Below are 13,378 nucleotides of genomic sequence, written 5' to 3' on the forward strand. Positions count from 1 at the left end.
AAACAATCTATGAAGCTAATCAGTTACAACAATCGATTCCGTTCAAACAATCTATGAAGCTAATCAGTTACAACAATCGATTCCGTTGAAACAATCTATGAAGCTAATCAGTTACAACAATCGATTCCGTTGAAACAATCTATGAAGCTAATCAGTTACAACAATCGATTCCGTTGAAACAATCTATGAAGCTAATCAGTTACAACAATCGATTCCGTTGAAACAATCTATGAAGCTAATCAGTTACAACAATCGATTCCGTTCAAACAATCTATGAAGCTAATCAGTTACAACAATCGATTCCGTTCAAACAATCTATGAAGCTAATCAGTTACAACAATCGATTCAGTTTTAACAATCGATGAAGCTAGTCAGTTTCAATAATTACAAAATAAACGTAAAAAGAACTTGTAACAAATGTAACTGATTACTTTGTAATTGTTATAACACATTTAATCTCTGCAATTGACCGGTTTATATCAGTTACAATAATTAATAAATAAAACTTACAAAAATAATCAGTTACAATAATTAGAAAACAGATTATTTTCAAGAATTGATCACTTCAATTTTAAAATTGTCATAGCTGATTGTTTTATTTATAATTGTTGTAACGAATGTCATAAATTTGTAAAATGGATTAAATTAGAATTAAAACAGTGGAATAATTACTGATTAATTAGTTACAGAACCTGTATCAGAGTAACATAAATCATAATTTATGGGTTAATAAAAGTTCTCAGACAGATTTAGCTGACGTTATAACGCTTTCAGGGCTTATATCATGAATTATGCAACTGTGTAACATCTTAGCTTTCATATTAAGTGCTCCAAAGAGGGATTCTAAATGCGGGTATTGAGCAAATTACGTATTTAAGCCGTCATTCGCACCTCGTCATCACACGATTACTTTTTAAATTTGTCGTTTAAATGACGTGTCGTGTCGTAATTTAAACTTAGCCACAATCTTTTTATCCACGAAATTATAGATAATGATAATATAGCGAAGTTTACAAAAAAAATGACCATAATTCCCCGCTATATTCAAGTGTTTATCGTGTAAACAAGGAGGCCATATTTATGTATATGCGGAAGTAAAATAATTTTGAATTATATTTAAAGTAAATAAATATATAACACCGGTTAAAGCTATAAATATTTTTTATTTTTAAAATATTAACAGTGTCGCTTTCGAGAGACGCCATATTTAATTCTAATTCAGGTTAAGACGTCATCAACGCGTCGGATTAGTACCAATGTGACGTATTACTCAAACAAGCGTCATAAGTCACGTGCAAGAACCTATTGATTCAATACACTCATTTTTAATGTAAGAACAGATTACGTGTTAACAGATTAGATAAGTATTTATGTAGTCGACCCCCTATAACACTGTTGATTTTTCCGTTTTATATGAATTTCATATTGTACGAATTACTTAGATTTTACAAATACCTGTGCTGGGCTGTGAACGGCTCACGTATTTGTAAAATCTAAGTGACTCGTACAACATGGAATTCATATAAAACGGAAAAATCAACAGTGTTATAGGGGGGTCAAAAGTCTAATCATGTATCTGAATTGATAAGTATGGTGGGTTGTGAACCACCTTATACAAAGTATTGTTTTTTAATTATTTCTTTCTGTTTTTCTGGCATTGTTTTCAGCAACAATAAATAAGTAGCAAACGTGATGAAGTGTTTGGGTTTATCACACCCACCAATACTCGCCTCTAATTGGTAGACAAAGCCACAGAGGCACGAAATAATCGTAAATTTTACTCCATTCTGTATGTTTTAAGATAGAGAAAATCAATGTCACTATCATAAACAGTCTTTTTACTGTTTTTAAAATTGTGTGTATGCAATGAAAGTAACTTCTCGTGTAAGCCTATTGCTTTCTACAGCTTACCTTACAATGAAAAAACAGCCTTTGTAATGTTAATGTTCACATACCAGTAAGATTTATTTGTTTATTATACTTGAAACATCTTATTATAACATATCATGAAGCAAAAATAAATAAATAATTTATTTGGACAATAAAAAAGCCATATTGTTGTGCGGAGTGGAGTACAACACACAATATTCATAGAGTTACCATTGTGGAGTGATATTCATCCAAGGTTAATGTATTAAAAAGATATTTAACTTTTTAATCATCAAAAATAGTAAAATGTACATTAAAAAAAGTATTAAAATACCATATTAATTAACAAACTCGAGTATAAAGTGAGAAATTAGTATTGATAACGTGTATATACAGGGTGGTCCAAAAGTCAGTTAACCAAGTTTTGTTCGATGCAAAATATGACAGAATTTCACAGATTTCTTATGTATATCAACGCGGTTAACTGACTTTTGGGAATTTATATTATCGTTAAGATACATGTCTAAATAGACTTGTTTTATTAATGCAAAACTTGGTATACCGCTTTGGCTCGGATAGGTCACATTTCACGCCAGGTAATGCCACCAGAATGTCTTAAAATAGCTACTTCGTTATTGTATATTAAGGCTCTCGGAATGGAATGCCTTCTTCATAATTTTTAGTGTACCCGAGAGCAAATGCCAGACGTTCCTGTACGACGGCATCGTACAGGCATGTTTTTAGCTACTACAGTAGTTACAATTCTGTATAGGAACGGAGTACTACAGTGTTGGTATGTGGAGGACCACTGCTAAGCGCTTCATCCCGCTGTTACCACTCCTGGCATGCTGGTGCAAGGCGAGTAGTGCTGCGAGGAACATAGCGGTACGTTTAGGAAATCGTACACATTCGCCATTTTCTAGCACACAGACAAGATTTCCTAGTATTATCTCCAGCCACACTTCTTTACCTGTTTTCAGATATGTTGTGGGTTCAGATGAGATGCCAGCTTTGGCCATCCACGAGTATATAGGATCTGGTAATGTATCTAAAATTTGCAACACCTGTGGGCAAATCCACGCAGGACAGCATCCTGTATCCAGGCAACAGAGACTCTCAGGTTACTACAGGTTTTTATGTATATTTATTTATCGTAGTTCATACGAATTTACGGTATAAAATTTAATAACAAAGCTTAATTAGTTAATACCTGTCAAATCTTCAGTGTTTACATAATCCATACACAACAATTTTGCCATTTAATCAATTAATTAAAATGTCGATCAAAACTCCTGTTTGTTCTCTTACGACTCTTAAAAGTAAAAATAACAGAATAAATATTGGATAACTATTTTTGGAGCGTACAATGAGTGGGTAGGGATTTGATTAAACAATAGCCATATCATAAACACCTACGTAAACAAAAACAAGCCTGTAAAGTACACTACACAAGATAAATGTCAGGTGTACTGTACATAATTTGGGAGTGAACTTAAAATTGGGAATTAATATAACACTTTCAACAATGACAAATTAGTTATCGAAGCGTAAGTACAGTTGGATCTATAAAGTTATACCCTATTATTACCGTAATCTCGTATGATTTAGGAGACAATTTACCTGTTAACTTTAACTGTTTTAAAGTTATAAAATACATATATTTTTTTTATTCTTACACGAGGTTAAATATCGATTGACGAGGTACACCTGGATATACTTTCTTTACCTCCAACAATAATCGTACTGTACAATGGGATACGAACGTAGTAAATTCGAGTTCTGTCCGATTGCAGAAGTGGCCACCAGAGGTCGCAGCCGGGAGTTTTCGCCCATAAAAGCCGCATTTCGTGACAGCTGCTGGCATTTTGGTGTCTCTATATGGAAAAAACATTACTCATGGACTTCTTACGTCAAATTTCAGGTAAATTTATATCGTTATATACAGATTATTTACTCTCCTCCCTCTATTACTTTTGACAGTATAATGCCGCGTAGAAAAATTATATATAAAGTGCGTATAACTAAATATATACAACTTTTTTCGTGTATTTATACGTATTTTATGAGTGTATAAGTTTATTTTTTTAAATATTAATTCGAGTATTAAAATATGCATTATGTGTCTAAGCATTTAAATTGAATGTATAGTACAGTACAACCCCTTTAGCTATACATTGGATGTAGTTATTAAAACTTTACACCCCCGTTTGAAATTTAATTAATAAATACTTGGAACCGGAAGTAATAGTCTATACGCTTCCGTAGACATTCCGATCTCTACTGTATAAGCTGCTGTACTGTTAAGCTATGTGTTAGCTTACATTTTACTTAAATACAAGAAAGGTGAAGCCGAACTGTGGAAACAAAGCAGCAGAATACAAGTGATAAGTGTTTAAAATGGTGAATTGATCTGCCCTCTTCCTGTTGCTAGAAAAATGTTGCGTGTATACTTCGCCCGTTTCGTGACTTTCAACGTTTGTCATCTGTGCAGAATGTTGGAAATGATGGATATTATACGACACCCAGTTGACGTTTCCCCTCTTCAAATATACACTTGATACTAAACGAAATGCCACTTTATAAACAAAAGAAACTTTAAACAAAAAACGTAGTTAAGTGATGGAAACTAACCGACCCTATGGTGATTATCATCATGGTGATAGTCTCCTGTTCAAACGAGATTCTCGTTAAACTTGTTTCTATTAATTACAGGCGAATCTGTTGAATGGGATCGATTTAATTATCTTGGCTTTGTTCACGAACAAAAGCTCCTCTTTAAACTTGACTACTGAACATTATAGAAATGTTTAGTAAGAAACTTTTCAACAGGAAGTTAAGATTCTACCTGAAGATTAAAAATGAAAATATGTAAATAATTATTCACCTGACAGCGTATTAAGTTCCGTGTTAGCCTGGTTTATTTTCGGGTCCTTTCTCCTAGAGAAATATCCGAAGATGCTCTCGCGTAGTTGTGTTTGATTCTGTGGCAAATTTACAATTGTTGATAGCACATCAAAGATGCTCTTATATGTATAAACGAACAATGATGATAGAAGAGCATTGTGCTACAGGCTGCAGCAAAATAACATATTTTGCTGCAGCCTGTAGCACAGTGTTTGAGAATGATTGAGGTAGGACTAGTAGATTGTTTAGGTAAAATGTTCTGTAGATAGTCCAGAAGAACCTGCAGCTCTAGGAGAAAGGATCTGTAAGTGGTGTTAGGGAAAATGATTTGTAAATGGTGCATGGGAAAAGGATCTGTAGCTTTAGAGAACAACCTAAAGGTAGTATCGAGAAGAGAAAAAGTTCTTATTACCATAAATTTATGTACAGATAAGATGTGTTTTACACCCATTTATTCCATATTACCAGTAGTTTAAGTACTAATTTGCTATATTAAGTAACACTTCACATTTCTTCGATTGGCTTTCTCTAATACTGAATTCCGTGTAAGATTATCTTCTAAAATTATGTTAATTTATTTTAGAAATGATTATTTTTAAAATGTTTGTAAACTTCGACTTGTATTGCAAACTTTACAATTTGTTGGCCTCGAAGAGTCATTACAAGTGTTTCTTAATCCTTTTATACTCTCATTATGTAAATTTCTCTAAACAGAATGTCTTCATAGAACATAAACTCCTTAATTTCAGTCATAAACTGCTTCGAGAACACTAAACTTATTTCATTCCGTATCAAGGTAATCTTTTAAATGTCAGATATTTTCATAAACACTATAGAAACCTTCATTAAAAAAGGGTTCACTGCATTAAAAGCTCGCTTTTGGTAAAAGAAAACAAGGTTTTAAGCTTTAACAGATACAAAAGTAACCGTTCAAGAGTATTTTCCCAGAAGATTCTTAATATTTCCATTATATTTCTTTACCTAAAGAAGAAAACACGTTTGTACTAAATGATATCGAAGTGGAAAATTTGATTATTTCTTTTCCTTTTATCACAAACTCCATTTCTAAAACACTTAAATCCAATTCCCCATATAACAAGTTTCTTTCCTTTAAATCCAATTTCCTTGTTTGTAAGCGATAAGAGATGAAGATCTTTATTTGTTCCAACTTCCAAAATTCTTCGTCGATCAAGACTTCTAGAGGAATAAATATATTTGGGAGCGGTTACCATCGATCGTAACTTTGATTTATTAGTTACGATTTACCAATTTAATTACCGTAAGCTTAACACAAGGTGGAAACTTAAATTTAACTGAAATTAAAATTTAATCTGTCAAAACTGCTTAGTGAATGCCATACAAAAGTTTATCTTGAAGTGAATCTGTGTTGAATTACCACTGTTGCTTGTCTGTTTGTTCTTCCTTAAATCTCAAGAACGGTGTTAGATAGATGAAACACGAGGGATGGAAAGACTAGGGACGTGAAACCCCTATAAACTAGTCCGGAAGTTCTTATATAGTTAATCGGGAGTTACATAGATGACCGGCATTACTCTATTGTTATCGGGAGAAGTATGGTGTACAAGCGCAAGACAATACTAATTTGAAATGGAGAACAGCAGAATCTTTTATCTGTAAACATCGTTTACGTTTAACTTTAATTAAAATATATTTAATTTACAAGTTTAATGAGTTATTAACGAATGCGGTCGAGTTAAATGTATAAATTGTATTGATAAAAGTAAAATATTTTCCTAAATTGTTACCTACATAAATGTTTATTATAACTCGAGGGCATTATTCGAATTGCTGTGTAATTCGCAGGTGTATCTAAAATATTCATTAGCATATTTCGCTTTTAACTTTAAATACGAATATATAATTCATATCTGGTGTTTCACTCTATTTCGTTTACTGCATTTTATATATAATAATAGGTCATATTTTAGTAGACTTTTTATATACAATATCTTCCATATTTTTTCATCACAAGGGGAAAATGCTCCATAGATTTTTTTTAATATACAGGGGAAAAGGTTCCATATTTTCCAACATACAGGGGAAAAGGTTCCATATTTTCCAACATACAGGAGAAAAGGTTCCATATTTTCCAACATACAGGGGAAAAGGTTCCATATTTTCCAACATACAGGAGAAAAGTTTTCATATTTTCCAACATACAGGGGAAAACGTTCCATATTTTCCAACATACAGGGGAAAACGTTTCATATTTTCCAACATACAGGGGAAAAAGTTCCATATTTTCCAACTTACAAGGGGAAAGGTTCCATACTTTCCAACATACAGGGGAAAAGGTTCCATATTTTTCAACATACAGGGGAAAAGGTTCCATATCTTCCAACATACAGGGGAAAAAGTTCCATATTTTCCAACATACAGGGGAAAACGTTCCATATTGTCCAACATACAGGGGAAAAGGTTCCATATTGTCCAACATACAGGGGAAAAGGTTCTATATTTTCCAAAATACAGGGGGGAAAGGTTCCATATTTTCCAACATACAGGAGAAAAGTTTTCATATTTTCCAACATACAGGGGAAAACGTTCCATATTTTCCAACATACAGGGGAAAACGTTTCATATTTTCCAACATACAGGGGAAAAAGTTCCATATTTTCCAACTTACAAGGGGAAAGGTTCCATACTTTCCAACATACAGGGGAAAAGGTTCCATATTTTTCAACATACAGGGGAAAAGGTTCCATATCTTCCAACATACAGGGGAAAAAGTTCCATATTTTCCAACATACAGGGGAAAACGTTCCATATTGTCCAACATACAGGGGAAAAGGTTCCATATTGTCCAACATACAGGGGAAAAGGTTCTATATTTTCCAAAATACAGGGGGGAAAGGTTCCATATTTTCCAACATACAGGAGAAAAGTTTTCATATTTTCCAACATACAGGGGAAAACGTTCCATATTTTCCAACATACAGGGGAAAACGTTTCATATTTTCCAACATACAGGGGAAAAAGTTCCATATTTTCCAACTTACAAGGGGAAAGGTTCCATACTTTCCAACATACAGGGGAAAAGGTTCCATATTTTTCAACATACAGGGGAAAAGGTTCCATATCTTCCAACATACAGGGGAAAAAGTTCCATATTTTCCAACATACAGGAAAAAACGTTCCATATTTTCCAACATACAGGGGAAAAGGTTTCATATTGTCCAACATACAGGGGAAAACGTTCCATATTTTTTAAAATACAGGGGGGAAAGGTTCCATATTTTCCAACATACAGGGGAAAAGGTTCCATATTTTCCAACATACAGGGGAAAACGTTTCATATTTTCCAACATACAGGGGAAAAAGTTCCATATTTTCCAACTTACAAGGGGAAAGGTTCCATATTTTCTAACATACAGGGGCAACTGTTGCATAGAAGGGAAACGTTGCAACACACAAAGGAAAAGTGTATTTTTCGAGCCTATAAGGAGAAAAAAATAGAACATTTCTCTGATATGTTCGAAAAATAAACAAAATACAGGAAATTCAAAAATCTTTTTATACTTTTTAATTAAATTTATCAAAAACTTTATCACATAGAAAAATAAAAACCGTGTTTAAAGGCCACAAATGCTTTATTATTTCAATATTTGGTTTAAGTATTAAAGTACTTAAGAACTTTTACACAAGAAAGAAAGAAATCCTTACTTTGTACGCTAGAAAAATTAATTTGTATAGAAATAAGTGTAAATATATTTTACAACAGCTGCAGAATGGTTAATTTTCTAAAGTTTTCTGTGAAAATTTCTCCATATCCTCTACACATTTGTAAAATTACTTAGCAAAGAATAAAGGATAACACTACCAATATCCTTTATATTTTAAGTAATTACTTAGAGAGAAATCACACAATATTATTTTAAATTATTACAAACACTTCCAACGATAATGATAATATATTGTTTACATTATTTAAAATAAAAAGGCGATAGACCGTCGTTACGGTATGTAAATTAGGTCAGTGGCGAGAACAGAAAGCCATTTTTAATTTAGGGATTAAATAAATGTACTCGTGTCATTTTTTCCCTTTTCTTTAAGACCTTTAAAGCTATTAAAATGAATAAAATATGTACAGTTTATTCGAATTCTATACCCCTTAAGCAGCCCAGTGTATAGACCACAGCCTGATTAATCAGTTAATTATAACAAAAAATTCATACCTAATTAAATTTTACGAGTATGGATCTCGATGATTATTAATTTTTGACCCTTTTTTTAAAATTTCTTTTCACGATAACGCGTAATTATTCGAAGATTAATTGCTTATTTTGCATATAATGGCGCTACATTATTCATTTATATCAATTATAGTTATACTGTATTTCGTTTATTTATGTTATAAATCCTAATAATGACGTTCGAAGCACGGATATGAGGATAACAATCGATAATAATTTGCAAAATAACTACTCAACACTGCAGAAACACGTGTGATTTCGTGATATCCATGTAGTCATCCCTCCTTGGTGTTGTATGATACTTACAATCAGCAATTTCTTTAGTTATAAATATTTTATGATGTCCCAGAGGTTGGAAAGAAGAAGAATTAAGAATCTTACCCCTTTATGGTTATCGAAATTGCTGTTTGATAGCAGAATACTTATCAGTTGACTGCACACCGCACTGTGCCTTTTGGCACACGACAGATAGTAGAAGCGCATTAACGCTTTTGACCATAACTTAAACTCGCTAATTGTATGGATAATAAACTAAATTAGTTGAGTCGTGTGTAGAAATTGTTTAAACGAGTGAGATAATGGATTTTTCCTCTACATTAATTATGCCAAAGAATTAGATTACTCATTATTTAATTCCATACCGAAAGAATATAATCTACTCATTTAAAATTTCTGATAAATTTCGTTATAAATTAGTTTTAACACGAGATATTTGAGTTTAGATACGATAGAATTGTTTACCACAAATTTCCATCACCCTATTTCAAGATTTGTTACTAATTAATCAATAAAAAAATGGCATTAATTTATTAAGCATTAATGCGGTATGCAAGATATTTGGTGTGAAATTATACATGAATTTCTCTAGTACTTGATTAACGAATATGTTTAGTAGCCATACTTCAGTACACTTGCACCCTTTTTACTTCCAATTTCAGTTTATTGGCGCTGGCAGTACTATCAATTATTATTCAATACTGTTTGCTACTTTATTAAATTTTAATAAGCTGGTCTTACTAAACATTCGTACCTTCAATTTCAGTGTATTTGATTAATTTTCTGCAAATCTTAAAAGCAACATCCTGATGAAGTAAGAAATAAAACGATTGAAGAACAGGGAGTTCCTGTGTTTTGATAACACAAACATTCCCTGTTCTTCAATCGTTCATCTTCACTCGTTCATCTTCACTCGTTCATATTTAATCGTTCATATTCAATCGTTAATCTTCAATCGTTCATATTCAATCGTTCATCTTCAATCGTTCATATTCAATCGTTCATATTCAATCGTTCATATTCAATCGTTCATCTTCAATCGTTCTTCAATCTTCCATCTTAAATCGTTCTTCAATCAAGTGCTAGAAAAAACAGAATAACAAGTAAAATTTATCAAAAGTAATATATAAAATTGTAAGAAACACAAATAAAAAGGAATTTTCTAAAAAATTCTCGTGTTACACAAGTTAGTAAAGTTGAGAAAATCCTTCTCGCAGCTTACAAAAAAGATAAAAAAATTGCAGAAAATCTGCTGTAAGGTCGTGACATTGATAGAATGTAAGACGGAAGATAAAAGTCAGAATACGTGGAAGGAGTAGCAGTAACAGAAGAATTATGAACACCGGACATAATAGCCCAACTAACTTTAGATTACATTCGAACTAGACTTGTCAAAGTTTTGCTTTTAATCCTAGAATAAAGGATAGCCGATTGCAGTGGAAAGGATTTAAAAGGGAATGGGACGAGTCATTTGTTAAATTATTAAAATGCCTTAAAATAGAATTAAACACAGAGGACTGGGAAGATAGAAATGAAGATAAAATATATTATTTCTGGTGTCGTAACGATAGATAAATGGTGTAATTTATGTGATAAATTTTGTATTAGTATGCGAGAAAGGAGCAGGAAAAAGATAGGGCCATCACATATTACTTGATACGTCTGCCATTAAGGTGTGGAGGTAAATGGCATCCGAAGAACCGAAAGGAAACAAATTATCCGAAACAAAAAGGGAAAAAAACCAAATGATATTAATGGTGTGTAGTTATGGATAATGTGTGATGAGTTGGAATTAATCAATGGTTTGCTATGAGGGGAAAGAAACTCGCACTGAGATTAATATAATGATAACGCGGCTGATTTTCGTATTCATAACTGGTTTAATGACGTAAAGGAAACGTCACAATTGTATGTTTGTTTACGCGATAGCTTCGTTGATTATTATTTTAAAGTTTTATTAGTGGAATTTTTACAAAATGTCCCGTGTTATCGATCAAGGACGGCGTGTTTAAAGATGAGATTGGCTACGGCGATGTATTACGTTACGAAATGAATTATACAGAAGCGAAATCTTATAGAGTAGAAGAAAAAGAAACATGGAAGCAATGGAAAATTATTTAACTGGGAATCTCCAGTCTTTAATGTACTGGAAAGGAAAGAAAATGTGGAGAAGAGTTCGATTAATGTCCCGAAAATAGATTGATGATACGTTTAGAAGTTGCGTGAAGGGTAAACAATGGAATATCGTCAAACACAAAAAGAAAATTCACAATACGATTACATTCGGTTGCCATGTTTCCTTTCCAGATCAAAATATAAAGTATAACAATTGTATTCTTACACAAATCTCTGCTGGCACCTTCGCCAATAGAGAAATTCTTATAGAACTAGTAAGAAACTGCATTAAAATTACAGTAGAAATTCTGTTAACCGGGTAATGCTGAGTAGGCGAGTTTTCGGATAATCGAACAGAGCAGATAATACAGCGTATAAGTGAAATATCTTGTACTAAAAATACAGAAAATCCTTTACACGTAGTAATAACTCCTTACTTTTTGATTACACTGGCATATTAAAAGTTAATTTCTAAGCTTTGCGGTTAGCTTTATCGTAACAGCTTGTACAAGGTCGATCAATAATGCTTTTTTAGTCGCAGTGTCTTGATAAAATACGAAACAAGTGGCGTATTATTACGTAGATAAAACTATTGTTACAATTGAGAATGTTTTTTTATTAATAGAAAAACCAGTGTAGCAGACATAACACGATTTATTCCTGACGTCTAATAATCGATTTTCTTGCAGCTTATTTCTCTAAGACAGCTTTCATATTAAGAATATTTTTTTCATAAATAATATAAATGTATTATTTATAAAGTAAAATATACATTCGTTCGTGCAGTTATTTAATAAATATATAGAACAATCTCGAGAGAAAACACGTTGTATGTTTAACTAATCCACTGTGTGACATGTACTTAGTCACAAGATTAAGCGCGATTACTTCTTGTTACATTTTGCACTTAGTCAACTCTTAAGAGGATAACAGGAACGAAGATTTGGTGGTGTAAAAAATTACTACTTTGAACTTTTTCTACGGTTTACACTGAATATTTCAATAATATTTACCATCGCTCTACTGAATACATCAATAAATTCCACTGTGCCCTGAAGGAAATGTTTTGCTAGTAGTTGACCAATGTAATTGGGGTTATCTTCATTATGTATAGACAAAAAGGTGCTCCAATTAGATATATACAAAGAAGATAACTCGATCTTCTTAGTATCATTACTTGCAAAGGTTTTGTCATCTGAAAATGAAGACGAGTGAAGTAATTTATTAACTCTAACCTCTAAGCCTGTTTATTTAACTTCATAACAAGAAATCTTTGCTCTCTTATCCCTATATACACTTATATATAAAATTTAATATGAGGTCAAGTTGTAAGTTCACTCATAAACGTCACGACTTTCGAGTGTTTATTAAATAACTCGTGGTGTTGTCGTGTTCCTAAGTGTTTTATATCGTATATTATATTAAAAAAAATAAATAAAGGGCAGTTATATAAGTGTAATAACGTTTCGAGTACACCACTTAATCGCGGTATTCTCAAAACTCCAAGTATTTTTTTATTCATTTCGAAAATTCCGAGATGATAAATCACCTTGGAGAGAAGAATTGACCACCTCTTATGTATTGTGACAGTTCTCCTCAGTAGCAAATAGCAGTCAGTTTGGATCAATGATTTNTTCGTATCGTGGAGCAAAAATATGTTCGAATTTCATGTCGTATCCTGAAAATTTCGTATGCTGGGGCGTTCGTAACCTGAGGTACCACTGTACACTTTTTTATTTATGTATTTCTTTGACATACGTGTATTTATTTATATTTTCAACCAGATTTTTAACCAGAGTATACATAAACATTTAATAAATATAACTGAGCTTAAACATATAAATGTAACTGAGCTTGAACATATAAATGTGACTGAGCTTGAACATATAAATGTGACTGAGCTTAAACATATAAATGTGACTGAGCTTAAACATATAAATGTGACTGAGCTTAAACATATAAATGTGACTGAGCTTAAACATATAAATGTGACTGAGCTT

At 32.3% G+C, this 13,378-nt stretch overlaps 1 protein-coding gene across 2 annotated transcripts in view; it reads left to right on the forward strand.

The window, feature by feature from the left end:
* LOC111635669 (neuropeptide CCHamide-1 receptor-like) overlaps positions 1-13,378 on the forward strand; it is a 32,429-nt gene that overhangs the window by 9,317 nt on the left and 9,734 nt on the right. The window contains exon 1 of one of the 2 annotated variants that reach the window (XM_023380698.1): positions 3,745-3,790. The exons of the other annotated variant lie outside the window; for it this stretch is intronic. The gene's annotated coding sequence lies outside the window, so the exon portion shown is untranslated. Of the gene's footprint in view, positions 1-3,744; positions 3,791-13,378 lie in introns of those variants that run through there. 2 annotated transcript variants of the gene reach the window in all.

The sequence above is a fragment of the Centruroides sculpturatus genome, unplaced genomic scaffold, assembly GCF_000671375.1.
Source record: "Centruroides sculpturatus isolate CEXI.00-Female unplaced genomic scaffold, Cexi_2.0 scaffold896, whole genome shotgun sequence".
Classification (NCBI taxonomy): domain Eukaryota; kingdom Metazoa; phylum Arthropoda; class Arachnida; order Scorpiones; family Buthidae; genus Centruroides; species Centruroides sculpturatus.